This window comes from Cyprinodon tularosa, unplaced genomic scaffold (genome assembly GCF_016077235.1).
Source record: "Cyprinodon tularosa strain WSP-4 unplaced genomic scaffold, ASM1607723v1 ctg643, whole genome shotgun sequence".
NCBI lineage: Eukaryota > Metazoa > Chordata > Actinopteri > Cyprinodontiformes > Cyprinodontidae > Cyprinodon > Cyprinodon tularosa.
This window is the reverse complement of record NW_024039389.1, coordinates 667,606-680,947: the sequence shown is the minus strand read 5'-3', so window position 1 is coordinate 680,947 and position 13,342 is coordinate 667,606.

Sequence of the window (13,342 nt, the reverse complement as noted above, 5' to 3'; positions counted from 1 at the left end):
TCTCAGACTGGAACAATCATTGGCTATAAGCCCATATGTTCTCAGTGGTCTTAAAAAACTTAACTTGCTGTCTGTTCTAAGTTAAAATAATTTTTGACAAAGAGCTAGACATTTCAATCATGTCCTGCAAAGCTATTTGCATGCCAACATTCAATATATGTATTTTTTAATATAATTGGTTTAATTTTCCCTGAAGAACAACCGACCTATCAGACACCATCTGATAAATACTGTTGACATTTAGAGATATTCATATAAACCAAATGCATCTTCATAGCTCCTTAAACAAGGTGATAAAATATAAGCATAACAAGCTATTATAAAAATCCATTTATTGCTGGTAGTCTTTACCACATTCAGCATGTAGTGCCGTTTGTGAACCTTGCAATTTAGATTATTAGACAATATATGATGAATAATCGAGGAATATTGAATTATTCACTTTTAGTTGATTGTTTTTTACAGGGTTTATGGGAATCCTGCCTGTTTTTCTTCTCCTTTGTTGTTTTTTTTTAAACTTCATCGGTTTCTAGAGAGATGTTACTTGCATAATGTTTTCCCATTAAATAAGTATTAACTGTTCATTTTCAGACCCGTTCTGGACAGGATGGTGTAGTGTCTTAAAAAAATATATATATTACAAAAGAAATAAAAATATATATTCAAATAAATTGTTTAAATTACACCTGTGGTATATGAAAAATACTTTAACCCTGTGTAATTTACTCCTTGATTCAAATTTGCTTTTAAATTATTGATTTGTCTGTAAAGAAAAGATCACTTATGTTCATTTTGTTTGTGGTACAAGCTTCTCTTTTCACACAGTTCCAGATTTTATGTACAGGAGATGTTAATATTTTTTATTTTCTATAGATGTGGGGAAGAATGTGCAATCAGACTAAAGACAAAAAACTGTGCAATCGTAGTTGTATTATAGAGATGCTAACAGCAGCAACGTGACAGCTGAAAGTTCAAACAGGCTGTATAACATGGTATAATGCAGTGTTTATTAGTAATTATTTCATTAACCCCACCCTGCCAGTGTGTTTTCTCATGTTACAGCAGGTATGTGCGTGTGAAACATCATTCCACTGGAAAAAGCAGGCATTGCTTGGAAAGTATTCAAAGGTGTCACGGCACTCGGCGGGATTTCACAGGGTCATGTTTTTTAAGTTTTTAACAGTGTTTAGATCTTGTGGTTGTGACTATGGTCGTGACTATGGTTATTCTTGTAATGTGGGCAACCACAGTACAGAGGAATGTTTTAATGTCTGTAATGTTATAACTATGACTGGTTTAATGATTAAAATGTCCTGCTTTTGGATTGAAATTTTCCTTCTTCCTTTATTGTACTGAGAAAAACTGATGTCTATATGTTGCTACTGTTTTAAATCGGTGTGTCATTTAGCGTGAAATCCCGATTTAAAACTTTAAATTATTTTTCTTTGGTACTAAACAAATGATTGATAACTAGTGAAACTTTCAAGAGGATCTTACTTTTGCTTGGATTCAAAGCAACAACAAAAAAACCAACAAACTCCAGCATCAACACACATTAAGCTGGCCACTCAGGACTTAAGTAAAGGTAACTTCTAAAACTCCAATCTAAGTTCAAGAGACAAATATTTAAATGGAAGTTTGTTAAGAGAGAAGGAGAAAGCCTTAATGTTTTTTGAATCGAGTTGAGTCACTGGAGCTAAAGAGCCTCTGAGATATGGAGTTCATAGTCAAAGATAAATTGTTGAAATGCCACAGGAAACTTGTAAAATCCTGGATGGTAGTTGTGTATATATAGCTTTAAGGGGGTTCACTTGTACTACAGTTATATAGTTGTCAGTTTTATGTTGAGGAAAGCAAATAATAAAATATATTTTTTATTCATTTGGCAAAGATGGTGAGAAAGAATATTGCTGTTACAACTACTTAAAGGGGATAAATGATATTGTTTAAATTAATATTATTATTATTTACAAAACTGACAAATATCAGCAAAGTTATTTTAACTGATGGAACACATTTCCATCATTACTTATGATCCTGTTTATATTTTGATGCGTTTTCTGTAAGCCAAATAAAAAATCTGAATATGAACGGGAAAAACTGAAGCGCTACTTTTCTTTCTCTGGAAACTCCTTACTAACAAACTGAACCTGCAGGCAGTGCCCTGACAAACACTCTATGTATTCATTTCTATCTAAATTCCAAATCTTTTAGTTTTCTTTTTATAATGATAGACAGTGCTGTATTTCCATACACTATTAGCCTCTCTGTATGGTAAAGGTGTTCCTGTTTTTTTTTTTTTTTCAGGATGGCATGGCTCCAAAGGCCTCTGTGTGCTCTAAACACACATATCTGATAACAAAAAAATTGAAAGACTGTGATTTTATATGAATTTTTCTCCAAAACCTGAAAGCATTTTACAAACTAACTACAATTCATAAAAAATATTGAAAATATGATTTCAATGCACACCTAGATTACTTACAGCTACTTTAAAAATTTTGTTTTATTTATTATCAAACTCTTTATTTTGTTTCAGTTTTTGCTCCAGCTTAGTCGGAGTTGTTCTCGCTTTTGAGAAAAGAAAAACGTCTGTAATGGATTGCTTTAACATAAAAAACACGTTTACTGACATAAATGCAATATATTATCTATGTGTATTATTTATTATGACCTATTAACTGAAAGTCTCAAAGTTTGCTCTTTATAATTACATTGCATTTGTGGAGGCAGACATCTTTTGTGCCAGGCAAGCTCAGAGCTGACAAACTAGTGATTAGAGAGATCGCCATTACAGGTGCTGGTCATAAAATTAGAATATCATGAAAAAGTAGATTGATTTCAGTAATTCCATTTAAAAAGTGAAACTTGTATATTATATTCATACATTACATACAAACTCATATATTTCAGATGTTTATTTTGTTTAATTTTGATGATTACAAATGACAACAAATGAAAATTTCAAATTCATCATATCAGAAAATTAGAATATTGTGAAAAGGTTCAAAATTGATGGCCCCTGGTGCCACACTCTAATCAGCTAATTAACTCAAACCACCTGCAAAAGCCTTTAAATGGTCTTTCAGTCTAGTTCTATAGGCTACACAATCATGGGGAAGACTGCTGACTTGACAGTTGTCCAAAAGACGACCATCGACACCTTGCACAAGGAGGGCAAGACACAAAAGGTCATCGCTAAAGAGACTGGCTGTTCACAGAGCTCAGTGTCCAAGCACATTAATAGAGAGGCGAAGGGAAGGAAAAGATGTGGTCGAAAAAAGTGTACAAGCAAGAGAGATAACCGCACCCTGGAGAGGATTGTGAAACAAAACCCCTTCAAAAATGTGGGGGAGATTCACAAAGAGTGGACTGCAGCTGGAGTGAGTGCTTCAAGAACCACCACACACAGACGTATGAAAGACATGGGTTTCTGCTTTCGCATTCCTTGTGTCAAGCCACTCTTGAACCACAGACAGCGTCAGAAGCGTCTAAAGAGAAACAGGACTGGACTGCTGGTGAGTGGTCCAAAGTCATGTTCTCTGATGAAAGTAAATTTTGCATTTCCTTTGGAAATCAAGGTCCCAGAGTCTGGAGGAAAAGAAGAGAGGCACTTCATCCACGTTGCTTGAAGTCCAGTGTAAAGTTTCCACAGTCAGTGATGGTTTGGGGTGCCATGTCATCTGCTGGTGTTGGTCCATTGTGTTTTCTGAGGTCCAGGGTCAACGCAGCCACATACCAGGAAGTTTTAGAGCACTTCATGCTTCCTGCAGCTGACCAACTTTTTGGAGATGCAGATTTCATTTTCCAACAGGACTTGGCACCTGCACACAGTGCCAAAGCTACCAGTACCTGGTTGAAGGACCATGGTATCTCTGTTCTTAATTGGCCAGCAAACTCTCCTGACCTTAACCCCATAGAAAATCTATGGGGTATTGTGAAGAAGAAGATGCAATACACCAGACCCAACAATTCAGAAGAGCTAAAAGCCACTATTAGAGCAACCTGGGCTATCATAACACCTGAGCAGTGCCACAGACTGATCGACTCCATGCCACGCCGCATTGCTGCACTAATACAGGCCAAAGGAGGCCCAACTAAATACTGAGTGCTGTACATGCTCATACTTTTCATGTTCATACTTTTCAGTTGGCCAACATTTCTATAAATCCTTTGTTTTTATTGGTCTTCAGTAATATTCTAATTTTCTGATATGATGAATTTGAGATTTTCATTTGTTGTCATTTGTAATCATCAAAATTAAACAAAATAAACATCTGAAATATATGAGTTTGTATGTAATGTATGAATATAATATACAAGTTTCACTTTTTAAATGGAATTACTGAAATCAATCTACTTTTTCATGATATTCTAATTTTATGACCAGCACCTGTATATTTGAATGCGACTCTTGCAAGTTAGGCTTGTTTACAATCCTACACAGACTAATGAAATACTAGCCTGTGTAGGACCAGTGTTGGGCACGTTACTTTGAAAAAGTAATTAGTTATAGTTACTAGTTACTTCTCCCAAAAAGTAACTGAGTTACTAACTGAGTTACTCCACAATAAAAGTAACTAGTTACTAGTAAAAGTAACTATTGCGTTACTTTTGCGTTTCTCACCCCCGTAACCCTCACCACCCGGCCCCCATCTTCTCGCCGTGTGTTTTTCAAAGCCAGCTGAATAGAGCGGACGACAAAGACAAGAACCTGCAGACAGTTTAGCATTTATTGCAACTCAACGTAAATGACATCAGGGGGGAACGCGATGTGAAGTTTTATAACAGGACATTCAGATCCGGTGAGTATATGAAATTAATAACTGGGGATGTCTAATTCTGCAATCCTGTGTGTTTGGGTTGTTATAGATACTGCAACATCTATCTATCCATCTGTCTATCTAGATGTATACTCTGTGTGTGACATAAAATATGGATCTCCATCCCTGCCACAAAGGCCATCAAATAATGTTTAAAATAAAAAAAAACAGTAGGTTGAGAAGGCAGAGTATCCATCCATCCATCCATCCATCCATCCATCCATCCATCCATCCATCCATCCATCCATCCATCCATCCATCCATCCAGATTTCTCCCTTTCTCCATATAGGCTATCATTTCTGGCTGTTGTCAGGTTCATGTGATCGTTCACGCTCTCCATAGTTCTCCTGTGGCGCGAGCACAGAGCGACTGTTGCGCGCCTTTAGCGAGCATGCGCGTTTCCTGCCGCTTGCGCGGTGACTCTTGCCGCCTGCGCTGTGTGGAGATGCAGAGGAAACCGTTATGTGATGGGGAAACGCAGCTCTACGTAACACCGGTATTTCCATGTGGAAAACGCTGTTTTGCTGCTGGAGTCATCCTCACTCTCCATCTCTCTGTGTGTGCTGTACGTTAACACCCACCAGCAGAAACACCCACCTATTCAACTGACAGACGGAATCTCATCCTCCCCTCTCTCATGACAAGGCGCGCACCTCTGGATGACCTAAAATAAATCTTTAATATCTCTTAAACAAAAGTAGCACAAACAATATTGTTTTCTGCACAAATCTGCACTAACGTTGCACTAACCATTCAGTCTATTTGCAGAGTTTTTTGACGTGGGTGGGGTGTCAGCTTCACGCAGCTGCACACGAGTCCTATCATGAAAAAAGGTTCATTGTGCGACCTGAGTAACGCGCAGTAACGGGGTGCCTGCAATGGTAACTGCGTTATAGTTACAGTCAAAGTAATTAGTTAGATTACTCGTTACTAAAACAAAGTCCCATCACTGTGTAGGACTAGGTTGGTATAAGTCTAGTTTACGCAGATAAACTAGACTTAGTTCTCCTGCCCTTGGTCTGTGTTTGTTTTGGTCAGAATGCGCAAAATAGGGGGACGAATCACCATGACAACAGAGGTAAGGGGAGACAGCGTTCCTGAGCTTAGGCAGAAGCAACGGGGAATCAATGTTAGAACAGCAGGAGAGAGAGCTCCGTAACCGAGAAGCTGGCTAGCTATGCCACCCTCTGGAGCTAAGCAATCACAGGAGTAAAGGTGGCAGCTTGCAGCTTACAACAGCAGAGTGGAGAGGCCTGCAGGGAAACAGCACTGATGGCTTGGAAGAGGCTACAGCTGGCCCTGGCTAACTACAGGTTAACTGCGGAGGATCGAAGTAGAACAGCAGAGGATCGGATTACTCTGCCAAGCGGAAAGAGTTCAGATGGCAGGGTATAGTGGCTGTGGCTTAACATGAGGAGGACGGCGTGACTTCAGACGAGCTTGCCAGGGAGATGGAGCAGTAAGAAATGACAGCAGGCCAAGGCTAGGCTCCAGAAGCTAACAGAAGCAGCAGCTGGTCTGTGTCTATGCTGGTTCTAGGATACAAAAAAGTATTTCTAATGCTACGTTCACACTGGACGCAGCAAGAGCAGCAAAATCGCGTCTGCTGCTTCATTTTTGCTGCTTGTACCAGTTTAGTTCAGACGCGTGGCTGAAGCAGCTTTGCTGCTCTGGCTGCGCGGTGCAAAAGTGGGTCTGATGGCCGTTGGGCGGAGCTTCACTATCCTTTCTCTGCCTTGCAGCTATATTTGCTGTGATCAGTGGGAATAAAGTAATTTTAATATGTTTTTAAGTGAGAAAATACACCTGAAAACTTCATCAGTGCAGTCAGTTCATCCAGATTACAATCCTGCCTTCCAGTATTATTTCTGTCGGAGCAGCTCAGACCCCCACATACCAGCGGTGCGCCGACAGTAGGATCCCATTCAACAGCAGCCTCTGGCCGGGTCGCCTCCTCGCGGTTCACCGCGGCGGCTGGTAGTTGTTTTTCATCTAAATAATCCGATCTGCACGCACCAGAATAATAAAAGCGAACATATTCTGCTGGCAGATTTCTGCATTTTAAGTCAATTTATGCGTCAATAAAGGGTTTCAGAGGAGCAATCACAGCGCTCTGTATCAACAGCGCTGTGTCTCTCTCCCTGCCAGCTCCCAGATCAGCTTCTCTGATTGGTTGACGCGGCGCATCGAGCAGCAAAAGTTACATTTTTCCATCTCAAGCAGCAGCACGTTTGCGGCGCACCACGCGCGTCAGATGCTTAAACGCGCCCGACGCGCTGCTTCAGCTGCTCAGACGCGCCTTCCATACTGCTCAAAATGCGCCGCTGGACCTTTTGTTGCGCCTTGACGCGTCAGGTGTGAACGCAGCATTAGACTGCATAAAAACGGCTTTTTAAAGCCACAACAAACTTCTTAAGAACTTTACCGCTTCATCAGCATTATTTTTATATCTTCCATTTTGATTTAAAAAAGCTTTTCTCTATGGCCTCCTTCACTAAAACAGTGGTCAATTAATCATTCTTTCTCATCTCCTAAGGTGTATTTTTGTCTTGTCATGTACTTAAGACAAGGTATTGTAGAATTAATGGATTTGATGCTGAGATCTAATGTAAATAAATCTCTTCATCATATTACAACATTGGTAAAGCAGATGTCCCAGTAGCCATTTTCTACCATGACGGCCTCATTGTTAGAGGGGAGAAGCAGCGTGGTGGGACGGTGCATGTTGCTGCACTCTGACTATTATGTCGCTTAAAATTACACATTGTAGCTTTACGGTGGAATTGTGAGTCAGAGCACCTTTTGAACTGCATTCTTTTTGAGTCAGATAATCCCTTGACTTAGCCATGTAAAATAGGTGATGGATTATTTTTCATGTGATGATTTCTGGAAATGTATGGGGAAAAAAACAGTTTTTTCGATTTTAAACTTGCGAAAAAGAATACTGTATATTAGTCTGAAGTTCTAAAAAAATAAAGGTTTTATGTTGATGGAAATCAGTGTTAAAAGTGTTAAACTAATAGACACTTTAAATCAATGCTTGTATGAAGAGATAAAGCTTCATATTTGAAGCCAACAAGACAGTGTTGCCTGAGACAAAATGCTGGCTTCAAGCTTTCACCATACATCCAGACAGACCTGTATTCTTCAGGAGTTGTGTTATTATACTTCTATGGATATTTTTCTTGAAATTGTGCTTAATGGTTAAATAGAGATCATATTATCTGACTGTTACTGACTGTTACCGTGTTTCTAATTGCACCAACATGATGAGGTCTTGAAGTCCTTGAATCCCGTCATTTAAATGTTTGGCTTTTATGGCAAAGTTTGCTAAATTACAGTTCTGCTTCAAGCCTTTAATCTTCTATCTGTAAAGAGAGCAAACAGATGGTGCAAGTCAGACAGCAAAGTGAGAGGGAAGATTTTCATCAGTCTGTTTTTACCTCCCTACACTGAGGCAGTGTGTCTGAAATTTTCAAGATTTAAGTAATCTATGAAAAGGAACAACAGAAAAATATAATTTATGAAATCCAATCTTTACAGAAAATTGTCTGCTGTAAAAGTCTGTCCAGGTTTGGACAGCGCACAGGGTATGCCCAGGTTAATTTTAGAAACACAGCAGTCCTTCAGTGAGCGGCTGTGATGTCATCTCGTGCCCCATGCGTATGCTGAGCTGCATCGAGCTTCGACACAGACAGGCTGAGGAGCAAACAGTCCAGCCTGCTGAGCAGATGCACTAAACATCAACTGATGACAGAATAAACACATCTACAGGTAAGACTTCGTTTCCAGGACAAATTTTTAACTTCTGTATGCATCATACATACATGCACATGGGTGCAGCTTAACATCATGTCAGTTGCATGTCTCTGAATAAACGCAGGCAAACACCAGCTTTTTTTAGCCTTAAAAATGATGGTTATGAATCCCAAGGATACTGGGATACCAGGTGTGCTGTGCAGGCTGTTTGACATGACTCAGCAGACATATTTATCAATGCATTGTGATCATGGCAGTTTAGGACAGCGGAGAACTCACTCCCCTGTGTCCGCTCACTAGGACAGGATGGGTGTGGCATGATGCAGCCCACTTTTGTCCTCTTTGTCTTTGGGAGATTTTAGGACTAACCAGGGAAATACTCTGCATCAATCTTTAACTGAGATCTCTCTGTGGGAATATCTGCTCCAGAAACAGAATATTACAATAGATTCTGTTAAAGCACCCAGAGACTCCACTTATACTTCTTAAGTTATTTTATTAGTCCTGGGATTATTTTGTTGTTGCGTCTGTTAGAAAAAGCTGTACTTTGGCCTAATTCATACATATATTTTGTATAATTTTGATCATGAAGACTCCATTTTAGTTTACTCTATTTCCCTTTTTGGACCCACTGCAATGCTGCATTATTTTGGAAAATGGACCTTAAATCTCTTTAATTCATGTGTCATGACAAATATTTACTTAATTTATCTTTATTACATTCGACAAACCAGACAGCACAAGGAAGAGGGTTTTTTTGCATAATGCAATCCATATAAGGTAATTTGATTATTGAGCTTTAAAGATATAGTACTGATGAGACGATTGCAGACACTCGTGATAATAATAAACATAATTAAATTCTGGTCTTCTGCTCATTAATTTGAACATTTTTCATTTCTTCTCAGGGTGGACTCCCTATACACGATACAACCTCAATCATTAAGATTTGGAGCACAATTGGAATTTACTGTAGATTTGCCATAATTAACACACTTGCATATTATTATAAATATATACAGACCAGTAAGTGAGTAAAAGTGACAGCCACTTTTCTAGACCCATTGTACATCGTGACCCGGTGATGTCTGATAAAACTTTACTGTAGGTGGTTGGAAAGGTGTTACTCTCCAGTTTCCATGGTTAACAGCCATGTTAGGCGACAAATCAATATGTGTCCTGAAGCATTTTTCCAGCAGAGTTCACCATGTTTGATGCAGCCTTAGATGGCATCTTCCATCCATCCATTTTCTGACACACAATGGGTGCTGGTGCTTATCTCCAGCTGTCTAGGTATGAGAGGCAGGGTACACCCTGGACAAGTCATCAGTCTGTCGCAGGGCAATACAGAGACAAATAGGACAAACAACAATTCACACACCTAAGGAGAATTTAGAGAGGTCAATTAACCTAACAATCATGTTTTTGGACTTAGGGAGGAAGCTGGAGAACCCGGAGAGAACCCACACATGCTCAGGGAGAACATGCAAACTCTATGCAGAAATGGAGAAACTCCATGCTGAAAATCGAACCCGCCACTGAGCAGCCTAGATGGATTCTTCTGTAATTAAATTTCTGTAAAACCAAATGAAAAACTGAGTGTTTTTTAAGAAACATTAAAGTTTTACCCTTAAAAGAATTTTGGAGAAAAAAATGCGATCGTCTTTGACAAAAGATAAAATGTGGATGTTGGGCTGTGTAGGTGGCCTGTGTGGCTCAAGGGGTTTATGGGTTCTGTTGGAAAAACCAAATGACTGACAGAGAAAACCGCTTAGAGCAGTAATTATACCAAAGTCGTAAGAAAAATATGTAAACATTTAGCATTTAAGATAAAAAAAAATTTCCTCTGTCAAAATTCTATATTCATTACTCCTTAAGTGGAAAAGTTTTAGTTACATCGGGTTTTATTTAGCAAAAAAATCTGCTTTAAGGAACCTTTTGCTATCTAATTATCAATCGATTGATCACAAAATAGGTAACAGATTAATCGATTTGCAAAATAATTGTTGGTTGCAGTTTCACCTATTTGACCCAGATTGTTACCTTTAATGAGAATAGATAGTATGCATAGTCTGCTATGTGCGGAGCAAGTTTTACACCAAAATGCACCAAAGAGGTGCTTAGAAATAAACCTCTGCTCTACTATGAACAGCTTCAGGCCTGAAGTTGCAGCTCCCACACGAAAAAGACTTCTGGTTACATTATTTTTACTGATAGAAAAGGCAAACTGAGTTTGTTGGCCATAATGGCTGCTCTTCCATTGACCATCAAACTGCAGACCTTGTAATGACAGAAATAAATTCCCTAAATGGACAATCGCAGCTTTAGAAATCAACTCTTTGCACCTTCTACACAAGCAAAAGAGAGTTATTCAGTCATGTTGAAAGTAGTGTGTTTTGGAAAACTGAAATGTAAACCCTTTTTGGTATCAACAAGATAACAGGAAGTGGTAGGAAAATGAAATGTGCTGTGTTTTTAAGCAAGATCCTGCTAGAACAAACTCTTTCACATGCAATTTTTATTTTATTTCACCGCAATTTTGGAATTTTATTTTTTCGACAATAGCAGAGTATGTTATATATTTGCAGCTACTGGCACAATTGTGTTTTTCAGAACTCAAGGGGAGAGATCCAGCCCTACAACTGCTGTCTTGACTTGTAAGGATAGTGCTGGTAGCGTCATGCTTAAGGCTGTTTCACTGCATGAAAAATGGGTAAAAAAAATGAAGGATTACCTTCGATCTTTCTAAATAAACAGCTTGTCAATTTAAACATGGAGACAATTTGAACCATTGCCCACGGTTGCTAGATTTGACTGACAGCGTCAAGTCCTTGAGGCCAAAGCACACGAGTGTCGCCTCATTATTCAGTGACCATCACTCACTGATGAAGTCAAGTTTGACAAATACTCTACATTTCAAAATGAATGAACTAATGGTATGAGTGCAAGGACATAGTGAAATCTGGAATTTTTCATTTTTCTGTTGCACACAATCATTTTCCTATGGATGTTGTGGAAAAAACTACTGAATGTTTTGAAAGGCATCTAGAAATTGATCTACTTACCCAAAGCTGTTTTTCCTCAGCTTAATTAACTTGCTGATAAGATGCCTAATTGGTCAGACATCTTAAACCTGACAATCATTCTACCAAGGCATTAGATGCTCTAAAGCTAAACAGCTTTAAATTAACTTTATTAATTACCCAGTTCACAAAAGTTTAATTTCAATACTATGCATAACTTGTGTATGTTTCTTACCTTTATTTTTTATTGTACACCGTTCAGATCTACTTTTACTGAGCTTGCTTCTGTTTCTTTGTTCTCAGGCACCTCTTCGTACTTCGTACGGCCTTCCTCCATCAAGCAGATGAGGCTGATATGACGAATTTCAGACAGGAAATAATTCCTACTACAAACAATTTGTATGACTCAAAAGGATGTTGGTTCAAAGAACACATAAAAGGAGTATCACAGCAGCAGCACTTGAAGTTTTTTGATTTTCTTGACAGCTGGTGCTTGGTTCCTCTCTAGCTCTGTGAACTCACTCAGAAGGATATTATTTCTTTTGGCAAAGGAGGTTTGTGTAAATATTTGCAGATCACGTTTGGCAGCCATGAGAGAAAGAGGACACCTTAAAACAGTCTTGTTTAAACTCTGTGACCTTATGCTTTAAGTTGCTGTTTGATGGTAAATGATCATCTTTTTTGATCGCTGACAGCAGATAAGTCAGTTTTTCTGCTGCTTTGCTTATCACCTGCATCATTGCGGTGCAACTTTCATTTCCTTCTTCTCAGTTTCATCTTCTCTCTCTTTTTCAGAGAAGACAAACTTGCTTTTTTAGAAAGAAACTGCAGCCTTCACAGCAATCCATAATCTCACAAATTTGTTGTATGAATTGGTTTATTTTTTAGTGTTTTTATTCTACAAAAGCATAAAGGTGAGGAGAAAAATTACCTGTTGTCTGCAGACAAGAATAAGATAAAAAAAAATTAAGAACTTACTGAATACAAAGTGAAAACTAGTAGGTTTTTTGATAATTGTATTGATATTGATATTTTATTTTCAGACACACAAGTATACAATAAATCATAGTATATGTCCTTGTAACATAAATAAAAAAAAAACTGTGAAAAATTATGTATTGGCAGAAGCACTAAGTTTATAATGCCCACCTTTCAAAAGCAAGTTACATTGGACTAGAAAAGAAAAAAAGATGGCCACCTTTTATAATACATACCAAAATATTTTAAATTGTGAGTTAAAAATGGATCAGAAATGTCAAATCTAAGTACTTAATATGATATTTATATGACTCAGCTATAAAATCAAAAAGGTTATGTTAAATGTTCATCCATGTTAATGTATTCTATGGATAAGTCCCAGGTACCAGCTTCTCTGACTCTTACTTCCTGCCCCTCCTGGTTTAGGATGAGTTCATATTGTGACCTGTGTTAGTTCCATACCTGTACTATCTGTTTACACACATCATGGGCTGCGTCATGTGTTCCCAGTTGGTTGATATGTGGACTGTGAGGACAAGAAGGACGGGCCGCAGGGCTGTGGAGCTCACCTCCTGTCCCCAAATGCTCAGCGGAGGCTACCACAGAGTGACCGGCCTCCACTACATGTCTTCCTTCTCAGACGCTGAGGACTGCTGCGATGACAGCAGCTCAGGCAGCTCGCTCACACTGGACTGGCAGCTTCAGGGAGCTGAGGGCTGAGATTTCTCCAGTAGGAGTTATATGTAATGATGTGATGT